This window comes from Tursiops truncatus, chromosome 19 (genome assembly GCF_011762595.2).
Source record: "Tursiops truncatus isolate mTurTru1 chromosome 19, mTurTru1.mat.Y, whole genome shotgun sequence".
NCBI classification, from domain to species: domain Eukaryota; kingdom Metazoa; phylum Chordata; class Mammalia; order Artiodactyla; family Delphinidae; genus Tursiops; species Tursiops truncatus.
Genome location: NC_047052.1, coordinates 38,707,757 through 38,728,921, shown reverse-complemented (window position 1 = coordinate 38,728,921; position 21,165 = coordinate 38,707,757). Strand labels below are relative to the sequence as shown.

The window sequence follows — 21,165 nt, the reverse complement described above, 5'->3', positions numbered from 1 at the left end:
GGAACCACTTTATTCTGATTGCAGCCAATGAAGAGACTCCTGAATTGGCTTCTCCTAAAAAAAATTGCTCAAGAATTACAGAAGGGATCCAGGTAAATAATATTCAATTACACATGCACGTATTTTCATAGAAGAACCTGCGTATCTTATGGTACCGGGAGAAAATAATATCATAACTCATCCTTTTGTAATCTGTGGGAGAATTTTCCCTCTTTCTTTATGATGTTTATTTACCAGGTCAAAGCAACAGCCAGTCCTAGCTGCACCCTGGGACAGGGGTACCAACATCTCGGGCTGCACAGTCACCAACGGGTCCAGCTCCATTTGCTACAGCTTCAGTTTGACCCTCTACATTTAATGCATTCATGTGTCGTGTGCAATATAAAATTCGAGCCCTGTGCTGCCATTCTGAACATCAGAAAAGTGTTAAATTTATAAATAAGAGATCAAAATCTCTTAGTGGGCAGAAATAATATCTTGAAAATAAACACATGGACCCACCATTTGGACACATTTTTAACAATCTTAATCCCACTCAAACTTTGCAAAAACTCTACTGAAAATTTAACCTTGTGTTCTTGAAGCTGAAACTGACAAAACTTAATAGCAACAAGGCAGTGAAACACTAATAAACTCATTATAGGTCACATAAATGGGCTGTCTGCGGGGCTGCCAGACAGCACACATAAGCAGCTTCAGTTGCAAATAGCATAGGCAAGCAAGGTGGTGCGGGTGTCTGTGTGGACAGTTGGAGGGAGAGGATTTGGTAGCACTTCACAATAAGTTTGCTAAATTTACTTGATTAGGCAGTTCATTTAGAAATCTCAGATGCTAATTATAGGTGGATGCAGACAAGCTGATATGGAAGAATGAGTTTTCCCGAGGCCTGAAAGCCACATCAGGGCCCACTCCTGCAGAATGGATTCTGAGTCCTCAGAGCCCTTTCCACCCAACTCCCCTTCCCCAGGCAAGGTGAGCTGCTGAGGAGACATCTCCCACCAGGCCACCGCCTTCAGACCCCCTCGCTTCTCCCAGCAGGATCTATGGAATCATCCCCGGAATTGATGGGCACCAGACACTGCACCCTGAGGCCTACTTGCCAAAATCCACTGACACACATGTTCAGTTTGGCTTATGTGACGATTTAAGAAAATCACGTAAGAGTTTTCCACTTGCAGAAACTGGCTGAGTTCCATCTGAAAATCCAGACTTCTGACCTCTCTAGAAAAATCCAAAGGTCTAGCAACACTGGACCCATTGCCATGGGCAACCACTGGGGCGTGCACCTCCGAGTGGTCGCACCCTGTTCACTGACGAGGATGCTCTCACCCCTGCAGCATTGGAGCCCTGCCTCCCTCGTCTATGCCGTTAGGAGGCTGCTGCTCAGAGGAAAGGGAAGACGCAGTCCAGAGAAGCCTCAGCAGAGGAAAGCTGGAGGGTAGACAGGAGAGCGTGACCTCACATTCCAGGCCCTGCCTACCAAGCTCAGCCAACACACAGCTGCTGAGGCCAGTTCTACCCCATGCGAGTCCCTGTTTACAGAGGGTCAGGAAGTGCATCCCCCTCCTTGCCATCTGGAGAAGCACTCGCCTGGAGGCACAGAAGTAAGACGCTGGAATGGAGGCTCTGCCCTTGAGCTGTTCCAAGTCTGGGTAGGGCAATCAGACAAGGCAAATGGTGGAAGATTGGGTCAAACCCTGCATGAAGACTTTCACTACCTGAAGGAATCACCCCGTTCTGGGACTTGGGAGAGCGACAACAAGGCTGGGACAGGAAGGAGGAGTAGGAAGGTCTGGGATAAAGAAAGGAGGAAGGAGAGATGGAGGGGGTGGGCGAGACCAGTATAGTGGGAGACTCCACACAGGGCTGTCACTCCCTGTGAGCAGTGGTGCCAGGAACTCACCCTGGTCTGTTCTAGACTCTTACTACTCACCATGCAGCTGGACCAGCATCATCAGCATTTCCTGGGACCTGGTTAAAAACGAGCAGCCTGGGCCCCACCCAGACCTCCTGAACCAAATCCACATTAAAGGCGCTGACCTCTGCATCCGGCAGAGAAAGCTGCAGGGGCGGCTCTGGGGTCCCACCCACATGTGCTTCGCCACGCGTGGGGTGTGCGAGCCTGAAATGCAGGAGTTCCGGGACTCGAAGGTACGTTTCTAGTGGAGACACGTTCCCAGTCTACCCACCTCCATGATGTTCTTTTAGACCATCAATAAATATGGCTTCAGTAGTCAGATGATATTTAATTAGCATTAAACTCTTTTATTTCATGTAAGTTAGAGCCTTGCCTGAGACACTTCATTTGGAAAGTAACCTGGCACTCAAGATTAAAATGAAATATTAGCATGTCAGCGGTCGCCTCATCATGGTGTGCTCCCCTTCAGCCCTCCAACCCTGCAGAGGACAACACGGCACTGCCTCCAAAGCTCCCCAGCAGAAGGGATTTGACACAGGGGCTTTTAGAGCTGAGGGGTTGGACTCTCTTACATAGAAAAGGGACTGTAGCCCCTAGGAAGTGAGAAATGGAAAAACTTTATCCTTGTCAAAGTCAGAGTCAAATACAGTTTCATTCTTCTATCTGAATTTTCTCTCTGCACCTCAGTCATCAAGCCTGCCCCTGCCTCACGGCCTCTATATGAGCTCTGCCCTCTGTCCAGGTGCTGCCCCATCCTGTCCTTCAGCGTTTAGACCCAATGTAACCTCCCCAGAGGGACCCTCCCCGATCGCTCAGCCTCAGCTTGTCCTGGTCTCTCTGCTTCATATCCCCCTGTTTCAATACTCTGTATGGCATGTGTCCCTACAGATGGGTCTCTGATTTCTTCATCTATTCGGTTATTTGTTTATTGCCTGACTTCTCCAACTAGAATGTCAGCTACATGAGGGCAGGGACTTTGTTTTGTTCTCTGCTGTATTCCCAGGGCCTAAAGCAGTGCCTGGCTCATCAAAGAGGATGAAAGAAAGTGGGGGTGGGGGGAGAATAGGAGATGATAGATAGATAGATAGATATTGGTCATAGACACAAGGATGATAGATACATAGATACAGAGAGGGGCAGTGGATAGGACGGATAAATGGATAGAGAGATGCATAGATGTATACACAGAACTGACAGAGAGACTGGCACAGCTAGCTCAATTGACCAGACACTCTGGCCATCAAAAAGGGAAGGGACAGAGTCAGAAAGCATGGCCCAGCAACTGCTCACAGCATTGTCAAATGTGACCAGAGCAGTGCATGATTAAATGACAATTAGGGATTCTGAGGGCAGGGCCATGAGGTCAAGGAGGAGTCAAGGAGAACTTTCTGGAGGGGTTAGGAAGGGGCTTCTCCAGGGGCTGGGGAGGCAGTGCCTTCATGGAGTAACTTGAACTAGATTCTAGGAAGCTGGCTGGCTGCAAACATTCCAATGGATCCCCAAAGGCTTGCACGCTGACACACAAGACGGTTTTAGGTGATACACAAAAAAACTCCTCTTTAAAAAACAATTAATACTTAAATAATTATTTTACTGTCTGATATGAAAAAATATATAAAGGGTACATCAAACCAGAGATTTCATAGAGATTATTATTTAGGACAAAGCTAAATATAATATTTAATTAAAAGAAGTGTGTCTCAAAAAATAACAAATCTAGGAGCATGTGGTACTCGGTATGGGGCTGGCTTAGAGCTAAGGAGTCATTCTGGGTATAAACCGTGCCCCCCCCCACCCCCGCCCATCGGGGAGGGCCTGGGAGGGTCCCATCCACAGGCCACCTTGCTGTCTGGATCTGGTCCCCAGCTGGGCTGTCAGAGGCAGGTGTGGGCTTCACGGCCCTTCCCTGGATTTGTGGAAGTGGCAAGGATGCGTCCAAGCACACCAGGCCCTCCCTGGGCACCCATCCCTCCTCTGCCAAAGCTGTGAGGGAAGCAGGAAGGGCTCCAAGAAAGAAATCCACAGGCTGATCCTGCCTCTTCCAAGGGCAGCCACAGCAGGTCCAACAAGTCCCTCCCCTTCTGAGGAGAGAAGGGGAAAGAGAGAGAAGGAAGGGAGAGGGGGAAAGAGGGAGGGGGGAGGAATGGGGGCGAGAGGAAGAGAGAGAGAGAGAGAGGAAGAGAGGATTGGGGAGAGGGGGAGAGAGAGAGAGGGAGGGATGGAGGGAGAGGGGGAAATAGAGGAAGAAGGGTAGGGAGGGGGCAGGGAGGGAAGAAGAAAGGGAGGAGGGAGGGGGAGAGAAGAGAGAGCACAGTAAGGAGAGAGGCTATCTAAAGACTAAATGCTGGCTAAAGTCCTTATCAGGAAGAAAAATTTTTAAATGCATGAACTCTATTTATACCCTGAATAAACAAGATAATTATGTGTTCGTTTTATAAGTTGTGCCTTGATTTCAAGATCACCAGTGGCCATGAATGTTTGGATTTCATATAAGCATGTTTAAAAGCCATGGGTCTCGACCCTCTGACCAGGAAGCTAAGCTTAGTCAACACTTTCACACTGTGATCAAGGCATAAAGCAGAGAGTTGAACAAACTAACATTTCACTCTTGGAATTGAAGTATAAGCAGAAGAACTGATGAATCTGCTAATTGTTCCATTGTTCTTGTCTGCTCTTGACATTGGCATATACCCCTTGTATAACCCAAAGTTCATCCTTTGTATATGTATGGAAAGAAAAATGAGTATGACCCTGATGAATACAAAGTGGGGGAGGGGTGGTTAAAGGGCAATCCCTTTTTTATTGTTTTTTAAAGGCCAACGTACTGTGCACAGTTCACGGGCCTGGTCTGGGACGTGGGCAAACTGCCTACAGCTGAGCACCAGGGCAGGCTGCACAGCCTGGACACCCCAGCTCCAGCACTGTCACTGCGGTGCCTCTCTCTCTGAGGTCACTGTGAGTCTTAAACAAGAGAAGGGCACCATCCAGTCCGGTTCTTTCTCCCCACTCCCACGTCCACTGCCCCAGGTCAGCGTCAGATAGCGCAAACAGTCTTCCCAATGCCCATTTCTAGGGTACGTCCCAACTCATCACAAATACCCTTACCTGGCAGGCAGCCTCTCTCCCACTGGGCTCTGACCCACACTTCCACCCACACCTAATATATCCTAAGTTCCAACCAAATGGAGCTACTCGTCACCCCCAACACCAAGCCCAACCCCAGTTTTCCCACATCTCCCCCCTTTCCTGCTCCCACCTGGAATGGTCACCTCAGCCCAAAACACCCCTCCCCCCAGCCCCAAATGCATTGGCAGGTTCCTGCCATCTGCAAGCAACTTCCCTCTGGCCTTCCCCTTGCCTCAACTTATGACAGTCTTCCTGGTCCCCAAGGCCAAGCTCCAACGCCAGCTTCTCCATGAAGCTCCTCGAGAGCCACAGGACAGGTCTGGTTTTCCTTTCCTAAAATGATGTGCAGTGCTAAGCACAGAGAACGCACACAACAATCATTAGCTCCCTTATCATTGGTCAACTCTCATTCGTATTGCTCTTATCCACAGATCTCTCCCACAAGTCTGGATCCATGGCTCTCTGTTTAATCTCTGAGGTGGCCCAGGCCACACTCGCTTGTGGTCAGTGCCCTGTGCAGCCTCTCCACTCTGTATTTGTACCCATGCGTACTTAGGATGGCGGCAGGGCTCTCACATTTCTGTTGACTTAAACGTACTGAAGAATGATACGCCTTAACTCTGTACAGGCGCATCCTTTCAGGCCCAGTGTCAGTGAATTCTCAGGGACAGGGCTCGGAGCCCTGTTAACTCACAGCCCTGGTTAGAGCTGTCTCCTGGGGAAGCAGAGCCCTCCAGGTCCAAATCCTGACTGAATACACCTGCCCCCATGCTAGCTCCACAGAAAAGCTGGACTCCGAGGAAGTCTGCTCCACCGTCGCCCCAGCTCACCAGGTAATAGATGGACCCCAGAGGCACCACAACCAAATCAGTCTTTAGTTGACTTCAGCCCCCAATTTCTTTCTGACTCTAAAACAAGAACCAATAATGGCCAAACAGTCCATTTTAAGGAGAATAAAAGCATAATTTGGCCTTGCTGGAGGTCAAACCTCAAATACAGAATCTGCTTTAAAATTCTATTTCAACTGCCCTCCTAAAAGCAGGAAGGGCATGGTGGCCCTTGGCCTCTCTTTGTATTTTTCTTCAAGGCACTGGATCCTTTTAGCCCAACTTCCTGAGCTGGGGCCAACGTGAGGACCATCCCAGACTGTGAGAGCCTGCACCTGCACCACTACCTGGCAATCGCTGACACACACACACACACACACACACACACACACACACACACACACACGCACACACGCCTGGTCTCCCCAGTAGGTTACAAATATGGAGAGCTACAAAAGGAAAAACAAGACTTTTCAACCCCCCTTTCCTTTACCACCTGGCCCATACCTTGCACATAAAGACCATCTGGGTCAGTGAAAGAGAAAAGCCATTTTGTCCTTATTTTACTTATCGCACACCATTGTGTACACAGATCTTTATTTCCTACATAAAGTTAAAAGGTTTGTGTCCATTTTACTTTTTGTGAGTAATTCTCCTTTTTTGTTTTAGTCAGAACATCTCAAAACAATGACAATTTCAAAAAAAAATAAAGCAACACTGCGAAACCATCAAAATAAATAGCTGTTCTTGACTTTTCCACCCTTTTCAGAAAGAAGAAAAGGAACCAGCGATGGGATGCTTGGGACTACAGAAAGGAAAAAAATCTCCCTTAGAGAGCAGCTGTTTCCTCAGTTTACCCACAGTGCCCAGAGAGATGGAGAGAACCCAGGTTCTAGAAAGGGGAGGCCTGGCGAAGAAAACTCCCGAATGAAAGAATCATCCTGGGAGCGGCTGGGACAAGACAGACATGGCAGGCCCACCCAGGACCTTGGTCTGCAGGCCTGGACCCAGGGGCATCAGAACAGCAGGGAAGAAGCTAGCACATCCGCCCATGGGCAGTGGATCCAGGCCCATCTGGAGTCCTTGTGCTTCCCTGGGCCAAGCCTGGTACTCCCTGAAGAGCTGGCTCCAGAGAACCAGGCTTGTTGCCTTGCCCCCAGCAGACTGCCTTTATAAGAGCGCCCTGGAAACCTGCCTGCCTGGCCCCTAGGACGGGCGCACTCTGCTCCAGGCCTGTAGCTGCAGGAGTCAAAGGAGCACTTAGCCCAGGGGCTCCAGGGCCCTCCTGAGTGTGGCGGCTCACACGCTTGGGATATGCTGTGCTCATGGGGAGACCAGGCATGGGCAACAGTGAAATCGAACTTTTTTGAACTGAGATCCAACCCAGATCCCTCTTACTGAGCTTTTTCAGCCGCCCAAGCCGCACTGCGGGGGACGGGCCGATGTACACAGAAGGCCAGCAGCACAAGTGAGGCGCCATGGGTTAATGAGCCACTTTTTTTTTTTAATTTTGTGGTGTCTATTTGCAAAGCTGACCTAATGCACAGCATCACAGCTCTCAACCTCTGAAGGGCCAAGAGGGACACAGGAGCCTTTGTCTGGTGGCAAACAAAGGCCAAGTCATGGCAGAGTGGACCCTGAGGTGATGTGGGCCGCCTGCCCCCCGCGAGGACGCCTGCCCTACAAGCCCGCGCGCTGGGCAGATTCAGAGGGAAGAGGCAGAAGATGTGTGTCCCCCCTCTTGGGAAGGGCTCACTCCAAGGGCTCATCCCAAACCCAGGCAGAGCAGGCATTTCTCTGCCCCGCGAGCTTGCCCAAAGAGAAGCACCTCCAGAAAGAAAGACCAAATTCACATTCTGAACCTTAATTGAAGCTGGTCATTTTGACTTCGCTAGGCTTCTCCCCTGACTCCCTCACTCCAGAGGAAAACCCCCCAAAAGGTCTTTCAGCGCCATTACTAGCCCCATAAACTAATCAAGCACCATTAAAGGGAAAGAATATGACATAAAGCTTTTGTTTTCAGAAATGAAAGACAGAAAGGAAAAAGCAGGAGAGAGAAAGAAAGAAGAAAAGAAACCCAGCAGCAGCAGGAGAATCACAGGGAAGGAGAAACCGTCACCCAGACACCAGGGAGGGTGGCTCAGGCTGGTGCCGGATGGCAAGAAGGGTTAAATTTATGTTCCATTACAAGTCCCCTTTTTTTTTGGTTTCATCTTCTCAGTAAAACACATAACTTAAAATGAAATCAAATATTAAAAATGACAGACTATATAAGTGCTGTGAGTAACTTCAGGTCACGGAGGGAGGGAAAAGCCGGCAAGTTGTCAGGCACTATCTGTCAGAGTGAATTAGAAACAATCAACAGAGACTGAAAGGGAAGGTGATTGTTATTAAGCAGCGGGGCTGTGAGCAGGCTACCCAGATGTGGTCATGCATATAAAGGACAGGAAACAGCAGTTTAATTCAGGAAGCCCTGGCGAACAGGGCAGCAGAGAGGAGAAAAGTCCTTTGTCGCTAATAAGCTGGAAGTTACTTTGATAACAGCAGGGTTAGACTCGAGAATAAAACACATTTCTTTCACTACCACACACCATTAATATCACAGAAATGTGGTCGGAAGAAATGCCCGGCACAGGCGGATTAGCCACTGGCCTCCCTGGCAGCGGCCTGGGAAAGCCGGTCCCCATCTCCTTCCAGGGCCAGGCTCTCTCTGACCACCTCGCACCAACTGTCACCCTCCAGCAATGTCATATGACCAAAAAGAAAAACGATAGTATTTCATTATTTCCCAGTGTTGGGCCCTCTCGTTGCCATGGCCTGTAAGGAAGGTATGAGCCCAGTAAACAGCCTGGATATAATGAAGTCCATGTATGCAGCAACGACAACAATTTTATATGCAGACAAGGCCCGATTTCATAAGAAATTACTTATGCAGGCGTTCTGCAATTATCCTGTGATACTTTCAGGCAACAGTCTGACAGCAGTTGTGCAAACAATAAAGGGATTACAGAAATAAAAACAAATAATATTACACACACAGAAACTCCATGTTGCATGTGGACGGGTGAAGGGAGTATATGGGGATGAGCAGAGCCAGGCAGGGGCCAACAGGAGGTGAGGCCCAGAGACCAGCGACCCCTTCCCAGCACGCAGACGATGCTGGTCCACTGCACCCTGATGGAGCTACCGCAGGCAGCTGTATGGGGTCTGCCCCCATCTCTGGGAATGCTGGGCCACCTGCCTGCCTCTCAGGGGAGCTGAGTACCTGGGTCACCTTTGCTGGATGGAGCAGATTCACAGGACCAGGACATGCACTGGGTGGGCTGAGCAGCCTCGCCATTTCTCTCCCATACCAGGTAGCCTCCCAGGACAGAAAGTATCTTCTTCTTCAGCTCATCCCAGGATCAACACAGGCCACCCATATCCAGCGGCAGCCAGAGCTTCCAGTCAGCTTGCTGCAGCATCAGGACCGCCCCATCCCAAACACAGGTGAGCAGAGCACGTGGATTAGCCACACTTGAGGCCCGAGGCGTCTGTCCAAGCAGCCCCACTACTGGCATGAGGAGGGGTCGTTCTATCGCCTGCTCCCTGGGGGCAGGATCACACGCCGTCCATCACCGTGTCCCCATATTAGACACGGGCAGGCACCCCTATAACTCAGGTGTTGGGGAGACACAGAATGAGGTGGGATGTGGAGGCCTGCAGACAGGCATCCTGACCACCTTTCCCAGAAGGTGGGTGTCTTCCCACTGCTGCACCTCTTCCAGGCATCGTCCCATCCCATGCAGCCAGGGACATTCCCCGGCCTCCCTGCAGTAAGAGAACGCAGGGCAGAAGCGTGAGGCCCGGGGCTTGCAAATGCTGCCTTCCCTTCCCACTTCACGTGCTTCCAAAGCTTGGGCTGTGCTGCGGGCAGCTCGGGTCAGCACTGGCAGATCCGCATCGCGTGCCCACTGTGTGTACGAGCCTGCGCTCAGCACGAGTCACACAGTGCGGGCTGAAGCTCTGTCCAGTCCACAGATATACTTGCGTTTGCAGAAAGTTTTTTTAAAACTTAATTAGTTGCCAACGTTGAAGGAAAAGAAAAGAACCAGTTTTTTTTTAATTTCTTTTTTCCTTAAAAACTATGCAGACCTGGAAAAGTTCTGCCCGCGTTACCAAGTGCAATTGATGAGAGCTGAGAGGCCCCCTGCCATGGAATCAGCTCTCCCCAGTCTGCTCTGCACACATCCAGCTTCCTGCATTTCCCACCTGAACCCTGAATTTGGTTTTAGGACAACTCCCCAGAGACAGATGCCCAGGCTAGGCCAAAGCCTATCTAGGTGCCTCCCCGCAACACACTCTGGGGCAGAGTCCAAGCCCTCCCCTGGCCAAGCTGCCTTCAGCACTGACCATCTTTGTCCAAAACTTTCAGCATTTTATATTCTGAAAACGGGCCTACTGGAATACCTGAGGGGGACCTTCAAATTACCTGCGCAGGTATCAGGAACTCACTACCAGAGTGCTGGCCTCGTTGTGTCCTGGGTGTTGGCACAAATCAGACCTAGGGAGGTCTTGGGCTTTGCAATCCTTACATTCCAGAAAATTTGGAAAGAAATGTGGATTTGATATATATTGAGTTTGCTGAAACCAAGGTACAACAAATTCTAATGATTACAAAATGCGGAGGTGAGGGGCTGGTCAATCACTACATCAGTGAATGATTGTTGACCACTCACAGCGTTCCAGGACTGTGCTGTGTGCTGTGCAAGCTCCTGAGGTGACTAGGACACCAGCCCCTCCCCCTGTTGGTGCCTCCTTTCAGCTAAGAGGGGCCCCCAAGCTGTCCGGAACTGCCTGAGGGGTGGCCTGTTGTGCCCAGGTGAGAATGGCTCTGCCTATGACTCGCCGTGTGATCTTGAGCAAATTCCTTGCCCTTCCTGAGCCTCTCTTCACCTATAAAATAAAGGTGTCTTTGACTGCAAAAGTTTCTGCCAGCCCTAGGGCTCTATGGGTCTAGGAATTACCTAGAATTTCTAAACAGAGTCCTGCCTAACAATAGCACCTGTACTGCCCAAGGGAAAAGAGGTTTAAACTATAACCACCAAGAATCTTTACTCTTAAGCTCATTCAGAATGTTATTAGATGACCCACCAATCAACATTGACAAGGAAGTGATCACAGTCAATTTGGAGTTAACACTTCCTGGTAGTGGATGGAACGTGCTTACACCTCCCTGAGGCTGTACAGACTTAGGCAGACCTGATCAAAGGGAGCCCCAAGCCTTCCACCTGCAGCTCTGCCCAAGCCCACAGCTGCGGGGGCTCAGCTGGGTCCAGAGGAGCAGCTGAAGGGCCCTGTGGCCCCCATGTGACTGGCCACCTTTCCTACACCCATGGGGCCTGAAATCCCTGACTCCCAGTTTTAGACAAGTCACAAGGACATCCCTCTGGTAGAACATTAAGGTCGCAGCGAACAGCCCACCAAGAGTTGGTTCAAGCCACTTGCAGAATTCTGGCACCTAGGAGCATTCCCTCACCTGGAAAGGTGGGTTTCTCAAGACACACTCTCTGGTTAAAAGCAACATAAACATAGGCTTCCCTGGTGGCGCAGTGGTTGAGAGTCCGCCTGCCGATGCAGGGGACACGGGTTCGTGCCCCGGTCCGGGAAGATCCCACATGCCTCAGAGCCACTGGGCCCGTGAGCCATGGCCACTGAACCCGTGCGTCTGGAGCCCTGTGCTCCGCAACGGGAGAGGCCACAACAGCGAGAGGCCCACGTACCAGAAAAAAAAAAAAAAAAGCAACAAAAACATAAAAGAAAGGCAATAGTCCTCACCACGGTCTACAAAGGCGTGTCTATCCAGGCCCTACAACCCACCCACCCTCTCCCCAGAGCTCACGTGCTCCAGCCTGATTGGCCTACACTCTGTCCCCCATACATGCTGGGTTCTTCCCCACCACAGGGCCTTTGCACGTGCTACTCCCTCAGCCAGGAATGCTCTTCCTCCAGGCCTTCACTGGCTGGCTCCTCTGTGTCCTTCAGACCTCTCACTTCCAATGTGCCATCCTCAAGAGGGCCATCCCTGGGCTTCCCTGGTGGCGCAGTGGTTAAGAATCCACCTGCCAATGCAGGGGACATGGGTTCAAACCCTGGTCGGGGAAGATCCCACATGCCACGGAGCAACTAAGCCCATGTGCCACAACTACTGAGCCTGCGCTCTAGAGCCCGTGAGCCACAACTACTGAAGGCCGTGTGCCTAGGACCCGTGCTCCGCAACAAGAGAAGCCACCACAATGAGAAGCCCGTGCACCACAACGAAGAGTAGCCCCCACTCGCCGCAACTAGAGAAAGCCCGCGCGCAGCAACGAAAACCCAATGCAGCCAAAAATAAATATAGTAAATAAATTTATAGAAAAAAGAAAAGAGGGCCATCCCTGATCACCCAAGTATAGATATTCCCCCTCACCCTCTTCTCACCCCAGACATTTCCTCATAGCCTTTATCACTATCTGACATCACCTTATCCATGGTCATTTTGTTTACTGTGTCCCAGCCCCACAATATAAGCTCCCTGAGGGCAGGGAGCTTGTCTGTCTTGTCCAAGGCTGTATCCAGGGCTGCTTCATGGCCAAGGGATCAGGCTCCAAAATCAGAAAGAAGCAGCACAAACCTTGGCCTCACCATCCAGCAGCTGTGTGACCTGGCGGAAGCCACTCAACTTCTCTGACCTCAGTTTCCACATCTGGAAAATGGAACTAGTAAAAGCATCTACCGGCAAGGGAGCTAATGAGGACTAAGATAATCCCAAGAAGCTCTTAGACCAGAATTGGTTCACTCTGCCTTCCCTCTGGAGTTAAAATTATCTCTGATTTTATTTTTCTCTCAGGCAAAATGAGAGTAATGTGATCTTACTTTCCTCCCTCATTCAGTGGCTACAAAGGAGTTTGCAGGGATCCTTACCTCCATGAGCCTGGAGATCTCCCAGTGAAGATCAAATACGACGCAAAGCCACACACACATACGCAGGGCTTATCATCATTAGCACACAGAAATTACAATTATTCACTCCCTCCTCTGTGCTCCTAAAGTACGGCTCCTGCAGCATTTAACTAAGGTAATTACTGCCACGGGAAGGCTGTTGACTCACCCGTCTGTACCAGGACACGGGGATGCCTCGGGACAGCACCCTGAGTTCAGGGTCCTGCACGTGCCCCGGGGATAGTGGGAGCCACTCTGTGTCTGCCCGATGGAGGGAAGGTCCTATGGTCTCTGAGAGCCAATTCCTTCTAGAAGTCACTGGGCCTCGAGACCAAGCATGGGGTCTTTCTGAAGGATAAAGCTGTGGAGAGCTGGACAGACACGCCTTCAGACTCTGCCTCCAATCCGTTTTGGGGTTGCTCTGGAAATCCATGTTGTGGCAGAACAGTAAATCATTTTCTGATGTGTACAAGGGGTTCCGTTACCGACAGGTTGCTTAGGGTTTCTAAGTAATAGTGCTTCAGTTGTCCCAAAGCTGTATTTATATAATATTTGACTTTAAAAAGTCAAGTGTCCGTTTCAAAGGATGGGGAGGGCATTGGGGGAGAGGAATGGGAACAAGATGTCCCCAACAGGTACCTTCAGAAGTCCAGAAATGTCTCAACCAGCTCATCATAATTCCGGGCTCTAGGGCCTGAGAATCCTGTGTGCCGGGGCTGGGGAGTCAGCAAGAGGCTGGAAAGGAGATGCCCACATGCTCTCCGCCTGTTTCTAAAGCCCGTCCCCTTTCTTGGTCTCCAGGGCACAGAATATGCTCTTAGATATAAAGTTCTAACCCTACTCCAGTTCACATGACCCCTAATTATTCCAAGATGTACATTTTCCATGCAGAAAAATCTCCCCACGTGCTCATGGCCAATCCCTAGAACATCTCATCATCTCTCCTTATCTTCTATGAGGTCCAAACCACACCAAGTGATGAACTTTTTAAAACGCATGCCTCGGGGGCAGGAAACCTGGTGAGGCCGGTGCCTCGGCCTATCCCACCGGGTCTCAGGAGCCACATGCAGGACGGCGCTTCTTGTTCAGAGAAGAAGCCCAAGTCACTCCAGCTCCTGCCCTCGGTCACCCCACCTGTCAGGCACAGTGGTTCATCCTCCTCTTGGCTTCTCATCCTGATGTGGGTCAAGGGGAAAAGGCAGCACCCTTGCAGTACCTCCTCGCGCCCCTCAAGAGGCACAGAGGGTGCAACGTTCCAGAGCCAGCTGGCAGTGCTCACTCCCAGGGGAAAGCCAGCCCCACCCATCTCCCCTACCTGAGGCCCTCGGCAGTGATGATAAGCTAGGCCTTCGGAAACTGTGAGCATCCACGCGGCAGAATCCCTACCATCAATGTAGCAGCTAAATATTGTAAGACTCCTAACTCCCCCATCTGTGTTTTGCCTCCCAAGAGGGAAAATAGTCTTCACAGACATTCCCTGATCTGGCAGGCGAATTCTAAACCTTACTGGCAACCGCAGGCTTGTTTTCCCAACCAAACAGCTATGGAACCAAAAACTGTTCTGCCTGTGTTATGCTGAGGAGGGGACAGCCAAACAGCTCAGTCCGGAGGCCCAGGAAGCCCGTGGCTGTCTCCATCGTCAGAGGGGTCCCGGTGCTCAGAGGTCCCGGAGCCACTGGAGGCCGCCCGCCCTCCGCTGACGGAAGTCACAACTGCTGGTGTTCGCTGTTCCTTTTCCTAACACGGAATACACCCACCAAGAAGCTGATGGAAAACACTCACCACAGTGTGAAATCAACACTTTCTGACTCAAAGGAAAGGGGTAAAAAAGGGAAACCTTCCAACCCTTTGGCTGCAGACATTTCCTCCCACAAGATTCCAGGAGGGAGTGGGCACAGCCATTGCCCTGGGCTCTGCCACTGAGCCGACCTTGGCATCCCAGCCCCTCGCTTCCCATTTTATGGTATTTCCCCGCATTTTTCCTAGCCCTTCCCAGTCTCAATACCAGAACCCTGCACCTGTGCAATTGCTAATACACCAAATCTGATGATGACTGTGGAGGCCTAATTGATAGGGGCCTTTATCGACTGGCCTTGATGTCTATCTGAGGTTCTCAACAGCCAAGATTTAAATGTTTCATTTTATTTTTAACTTTCACTTTTCCACATTTCAGCAATGTCAGGCAGAGAGGTATGGTTTTACTATCAGAAAGAATCATGGTGCAGAATAATTTATGACTTCAGCTTGGGCTTTCAGAAAAGCTATTTCAAATCTTCACTTTGATTTGGTTGTATCAAAACTACTCAAAATAACAGCGGCACTTTCTTGGAACCAGAATATGTTAGCAGCACCTCAGGATTTCGAACTGAAGCCTTGTATTCATCCCAGAAGAAAACTTGAGAAAGGAATTGAGCCACAGAGAGGAAAATAACATTTTTTCATGATTCCTTTGTTCCCCCTCCCCACCCATCCCCAAACACACCCAAACCATGAAGGAATGTCTCGCCCATGGCAAAAGGTCCTGCCAGTCACCACTCACCCAGAGCTATGGGCAGGTAGAGGAATCCTACTTGGGTCGGGGAGAGGCTGGGAGGAAGCCCCCGGCCAGGGGGGAGAGAGAGGAGGCTATTTGGTTGGCATTTGCGTCAGGTCAATGCGACAAAGCAGGAGGAAATGATGTGTGTCTAGGGCAAAGAGTTCTTATATAGTAAGACTTACCTTAGCAGCTTAACTGCATACTTGTCTTAAGGACTGTCAGTGTGGTGAGAAAATACCCCAGAAAGGTTGCGGCTGATCCGGGCACTGACAGATTGCCAGAGGGGCGTCCCAGTTCCCTATCACAAAAGGAAATAGAGAAAGAAGTGATGTAAAGTGAAATGTAACAAATTCGCCAAATCACAGCAATATGCAGAGGTCAAGGAAATTCAGCTGAAAAGGTTAAAGATGAAATCAAACCCGGTGTATGAGAATGAAAATCTATCCCAATGCAAGGCCACTGGTGACGCTCTGTAGACAAGAAGCTAAATACTGCCTAGTGCTGGGATCTTTCATTTTCATCAGATCAATAAAAGCTTATATTTATCAGGATTCCAAGCAGCTGCCACTTCTGACAACCTCCACTTTATTTTCTCACTCCTTGCGCCATATCGGGGCAAAGAGGAGAGGGGAAGCAGCTTTTAATGCTATTTACACCTGAAGACACAATTCCATTAAGAGGTCCTGTTTTGTTAAAGAAACAGGGAATGATATGATTATATTGGCAGGAGCGGGAAGTCTCTTTGTTCTTCCCCCTTTGCAACCCAGACCCAGCACGAAGATTTCCTGACATGAAGTCCATGTGCGAGCACTTTTTTGTTCAAACTTACCATTTACAAAGAGAGAAAGGCTTTCTGCTAAAACAGTTACCATTCTAATCATCTGTACAACAATATTTGCTATCAGGCATTCTAAATAGATTATCACCAGTCCATCTGTGTCATTATTGATTTATAAGGCTTTAAGCAGCTTTAGAATGGAAGCTTTCCCACTGAAGGGTTTCTTGTATAAATCAGAGCCATGCTCAAATATAGCAGCCATCACTCAAGATATTGTTCTTAAAATCATCACAAGAAGGAGAAAATGATAAATTGCTTGTAATATACTGATCCAAACTGATATGCAAATCTTGTTTTTTAAATATATTACTTGAGTAAAAAGAGGCATCATTAACATATGAATGCTATATGCAAATGATAGTGACAGAGCAGATGTTGGCGCATGTAATTGACCTATATGTGAATTGCATCAGAACCCTTAACTCTATTAATTCACTACCCAGTAACTAGATATTGTCCAAAAAGTACATTCTTTGAAACCATATACTGGAAGCAAAGCTGACAGGGTTCCAAGGATTCTGAAACAAGGTCACTGTCACTAGTATTTTGCTGTCATCTGCATTCCCCTTCTTATAGATGACATCATCACGGGGCCGTGTAAATCGATCACTTAATAGCATTTAGAAAATACTGCAGTGGGGAACAGGTTATAAAAAAAATGCCCCAGTTTTATTCTTTTTCTTGGCAGAAATGTCATACCTCTTAAACTGAGGGTTTGTGCATGAGTGCACTGTGAAACACACAGATGCCATTTTATTCCCCGTCTTTATTTTTCCACTTCTTCTCAGAATGACATTAAATTGTATTAAATAGCCTTTTGTCCACAGGGCACAGACCACCCCGCATATGATAATGTATTAATGCCCCACGTTCCAGCCACTGAGCTGAAACATTCTGAGACTTGGAGGATAAGTATGAAGCACTATTGTGTGTATAGCCTGCTAACAACTGTGACACATACTAATAGAAACATACCTAATAAATTACTGCTTTCAGGTCTAGCAAGCTGACATTTCTCTGCAAGGGACAATTTTATATTTGTGGCACAGAACAAAATTGCTTCATATGAAGCCACTGTGGATTAGCATAAAAATTAACACTTAAATTTCAGCTTATTTTCCACCCTCTCCTCCTGCCACAACAATCAATTCCTCTTATAAATCTGATTAGATTTTATGATGCTTATTATTCAGAGCATGTCTCAACACAGCATTCACAGGCTTGAAGACTATTTGTTTAAATAGAAAAAAGAAGCAGATAAATCTATAGGTATTTTTTATTACCCCATTCCCCACCAGTTTTTTCCTCATATTGTAACATCAGTAATTGATTGCACACATTAATTAACATGTAAGGTAGAAATTCTGCATTCTGCATGATTTATTTTCCTATCTGGTGAGTAGGTTTGTCTGCTGCCCTTGTGTTTCTAGGACATTGGGCTCGATTCTGGTCCAGACATAAATGCCAATGCTCATTCCCCTTGAAAGTTATTAATGTCAGATATGAAATGAGATTTTTGATTTCACCTGCTTACTAGTCCACAAAAGCTGTTTTGAGGGATGTAGGCTTAAACGCCAAAATTTGAAATGATACATTGCTATATCTGATAACATGCAAATATGTTCATTAGACATAATTCAGCAGGAGAGAATAGCAACACTTTTGTAACTAGTCTAGGTCAAAAATGGTTGTTAATTAAACAAGTCATGAAAAATGGCATTACAAGGAGACGTCCAGCAGACACCAGACTTTCTAATGATATGCCGCTGATAGGTACCCAATGCTTTCTGCTAAAACAGATGGGGGGAAAAAACTTTCTGAGCATTTCACGTAATCTACAGCAATGTGAACAAAACTATACCCACATTAAGAACCCCCAATTGATCACAGATTCTTCTTAGGTTTTAATGGTAACACGCTACACTTCTTCATTTGAAGATGTGCTTTCATTCTCTGTCTTAGTGGCTTAAGGTGATTTATATGGTTGACTCCTTCACAAATAAACCAGAAAAGAAATTAATATTATATCCAGTCATGCTGCTGGCTGCCCTGAGTGTTTATGGCTGTGTATTCTAAATCAGGTAGAGCAGTACGCAAAAGGATGGTTGGACGGTGAAAGCAGAGATGGGGCTGAGGTGGATGGAGGATAAAAGCAAGGGAGGAACGTGCGGGTGGATCTTCCTTTTCCTGTGATCCTTCTCAGGTGCAGGCTTCTGTTCCCTACGGAACTAGGGTATAGGAAGAACTCTGGCCATGAGTTGAGATTCAGTGTGGGCGGGGTTCTGATACACAGGTAAAACAGGCCACCTGAGCTTGTCTTGGGGTGAGGCTTCATGAATACCTGGGGAAAGGAGAGTATCTCAGGAGTTAAGTACAGTCTGAATGAGGGCAGGATGAGTTTCCAAATGGCCACCCATGCCGCCTTCTCTGCAGAGAGGAAAGTATTCATAGAGCGGTAAAGGCTGAACACATCTTCCAGAGCCAACTGGTACCCTATACAGCTTGCTGGTATGAAAGCCCTTTGTCGATGTTCTACTTATCAAAAGCATCCTTGCAGCCAGACACTTAAAAGCACAGTCTGGAAAACAGAAAGGGCACGTATATGCATTTGGAGTCAAGCACAATAAGGAAGGTTGAGGGCAAGCTTAAATTACCATCTCAATAAACCAAAAGAAGTCTACATTTAGGCCATGGAAACAGTCGCTCTATATTCCCAACACCAACGCAGAGCTTGATGGAAAAGTAATTTCTAATCCCTACTCACTTGGTGGAGGCAGGTCCTTCCCCAAATACTTCATGTCCAAGGCTAAAACATTCTCATTCTTAGCTTGGCTTGCAGTTAATGTTACTACTAATCAAAACAAGCACCATAGTTTTCATCCTGCCTATCTTTCAGGGATAATGTGAAGTTCAAAAAAAGGAAATAGATGGAAACTCTTTGGTGGAGGAAGAGAAGGAAACGTAGTTCTGCAGGACCCTTATTATTTTTCATTCCCACTATGCCCTTCACTGCATTTCCTGCCCACTCCACGTGTGCCCCTCATGAGTTCATCTGGACAGAGAGCTCCTCCTTTCCAAACTGTCACACCACGGCCCTGGTTTCTAGACTCAACCGTCTATTGCTTCCCCATGGGGCATGCTGCCAGTTCTTACATCCCAGGAGCAACCCAGCGATGGCTCGGGGTCATGAGACTTATTGAGGAGGTCTGGGGGGCCCCCACATATTCTCAGGCCCTAGGGAAGACCTGAGGAGGGAAGACCCTAAGACCGCAGCACACAAGTGATATTTAGATCCCATGGTCACAGTAAATGGGTTTAGCCTGTTCCTCTCATGGGCCAATAATTCTCCCTCAGGGGCCCTGGCACTATTTATCCAACTTCATGTGCCTCTACACGCAACAATGAGAAAGATGCCCAGAATCTACCCTGGGTATGGCTAAACTACTCCACATTTCTCCAGAGAAATTAATTAATTTCAAAGTGTTCTATTTGTTGAAAGGATGAAATGAATGAGTGAACTAACAAATGTCCACATGAAGAAAAATGTGAATAAGTGAATGAATGCATAAAGGCATGCATGAATAGATGGATGAAGAGGTAGAATGATGATTGAAAGAGTTAAAAAGTAACAAACACATGACTTAATGTGCAAATGCAAAAATACACATGTAAATGAAAAACATGCCTTATGGATGAATGAAAGAATACCATTGGTATCTTTTTAATAAAAAAGTATACACATGAGCTCTTATAGCATGCCTACCTAGTGGGTTGATGTAAGGTAGAAGAGAAGAAATAGTAAATAAGGTCTGGTTTATTGTCAAAGTGTTTGGTCACCCATCCTTGGCTTCCTTCCTGTATCTCAAAGAACACGAACTCCTAGAAAACCCTGTGGGGCAACCGATAGGATTCTGCACGAACCCCCGCAGACTCAGGAGAAGGGAGAGAAACATTCCTGCCTCCTGTCTGAACCTTCAGGATGAGAGGGCTCAGAGAGGTGTTTGTGACCATGAGACACCTGCATCTGCTAGACACTGATGGATGTCTCCTGGGAGGCAGGAGCCTCAGCCATCAGGAGCACAGACTCTAGACCAGAGCCCAGTAAGGCCCAGCACTGATATTGAGAATTCACGTCAACACGGAGCCTCCATTTCTTCATCTTTAGAACGGAGATAACACATCTGAAAGTGCTTACCCAGGGTCTGGCACCCACTCACCACTCGACCACCAGCCATCACTGTCTGCTACTGCTCAGCAGTTCTGCCCTGTGACTCCCGGGCCCCCTGCCTGTGGGGAGCTTGCTCCCAGGTGGACATCCACCTCTACCAAATGTGCTGGTGGCCAGGCTACCGGAAGCAGGGGACTGGACTGTAGGAATCCTCACGACTCCGTTCAAGTGTATATTTTGCTTCTTCTACCAAAGCTCCACCGATCTGCCTAAATAAAGACACTTTCTATTTAAAATGACTGCAGAGCGTCAATCGTTGTGATTCTCTGCTCTTCTGTGGAATTTGGTTTCCCATCTACAGAATCAAGAACTTGGTCTAGATCATGTTTTTTCAGCATTTTCTAGCAGAGTCCTTTTCCAAGGAAATCTTTCCACATGTGAGCTGATAAAAGCAGTTCCTCTAGCCAAAGCTGCAGAGGAGAGCCCTGAGGCCTCTCCTTCCCTTGGCCCCCAAGACGTCTTAGAACCCCTGAGGTCCCCTGGAAGCCAATTTGAGAACCATTGCGTTGGAGATTTCCTGATGGCCACCCTAACTGCATTGGGGACAGTGTGGCCCACATTTCCATCATTTGCATGCCACCTTCGCCTTATCGCCATATCTGCTTATACCTGTACCATTAACTCGTTAGGATCTTTCGTGAAATTCACTCATAGATTTCCTTAAATCAATTTGTTTTTAATGGAAATTTTATATAACACTGCCATAAACCAAAAACAATATTTATTCCCCAT

General features: G+C 48.1%; 1 protein-coding gene across 1 annotated transcript in view; it reads right to left on the bottom strand.

Annotated features, from left to right (window-relative positions):
• The window catches only part of ZNF536 (zinc finger protein 536), a 282,164-nt gene that overhangs the window by 155,655 nt on the left and 105,344 nt on the right, over window positions 1-21,165 (bottom strand). Inside the window, exon 3 of the mRNA XM_073795738.1 lies at window positions 15,550-15,665. The gene's annotated coding sequence lies outside the window, so the exon portion shown is untranslated. The remainder of the gene's footprint in view (window positions 1-15,549; window positions 15,666-21,165) is intronic.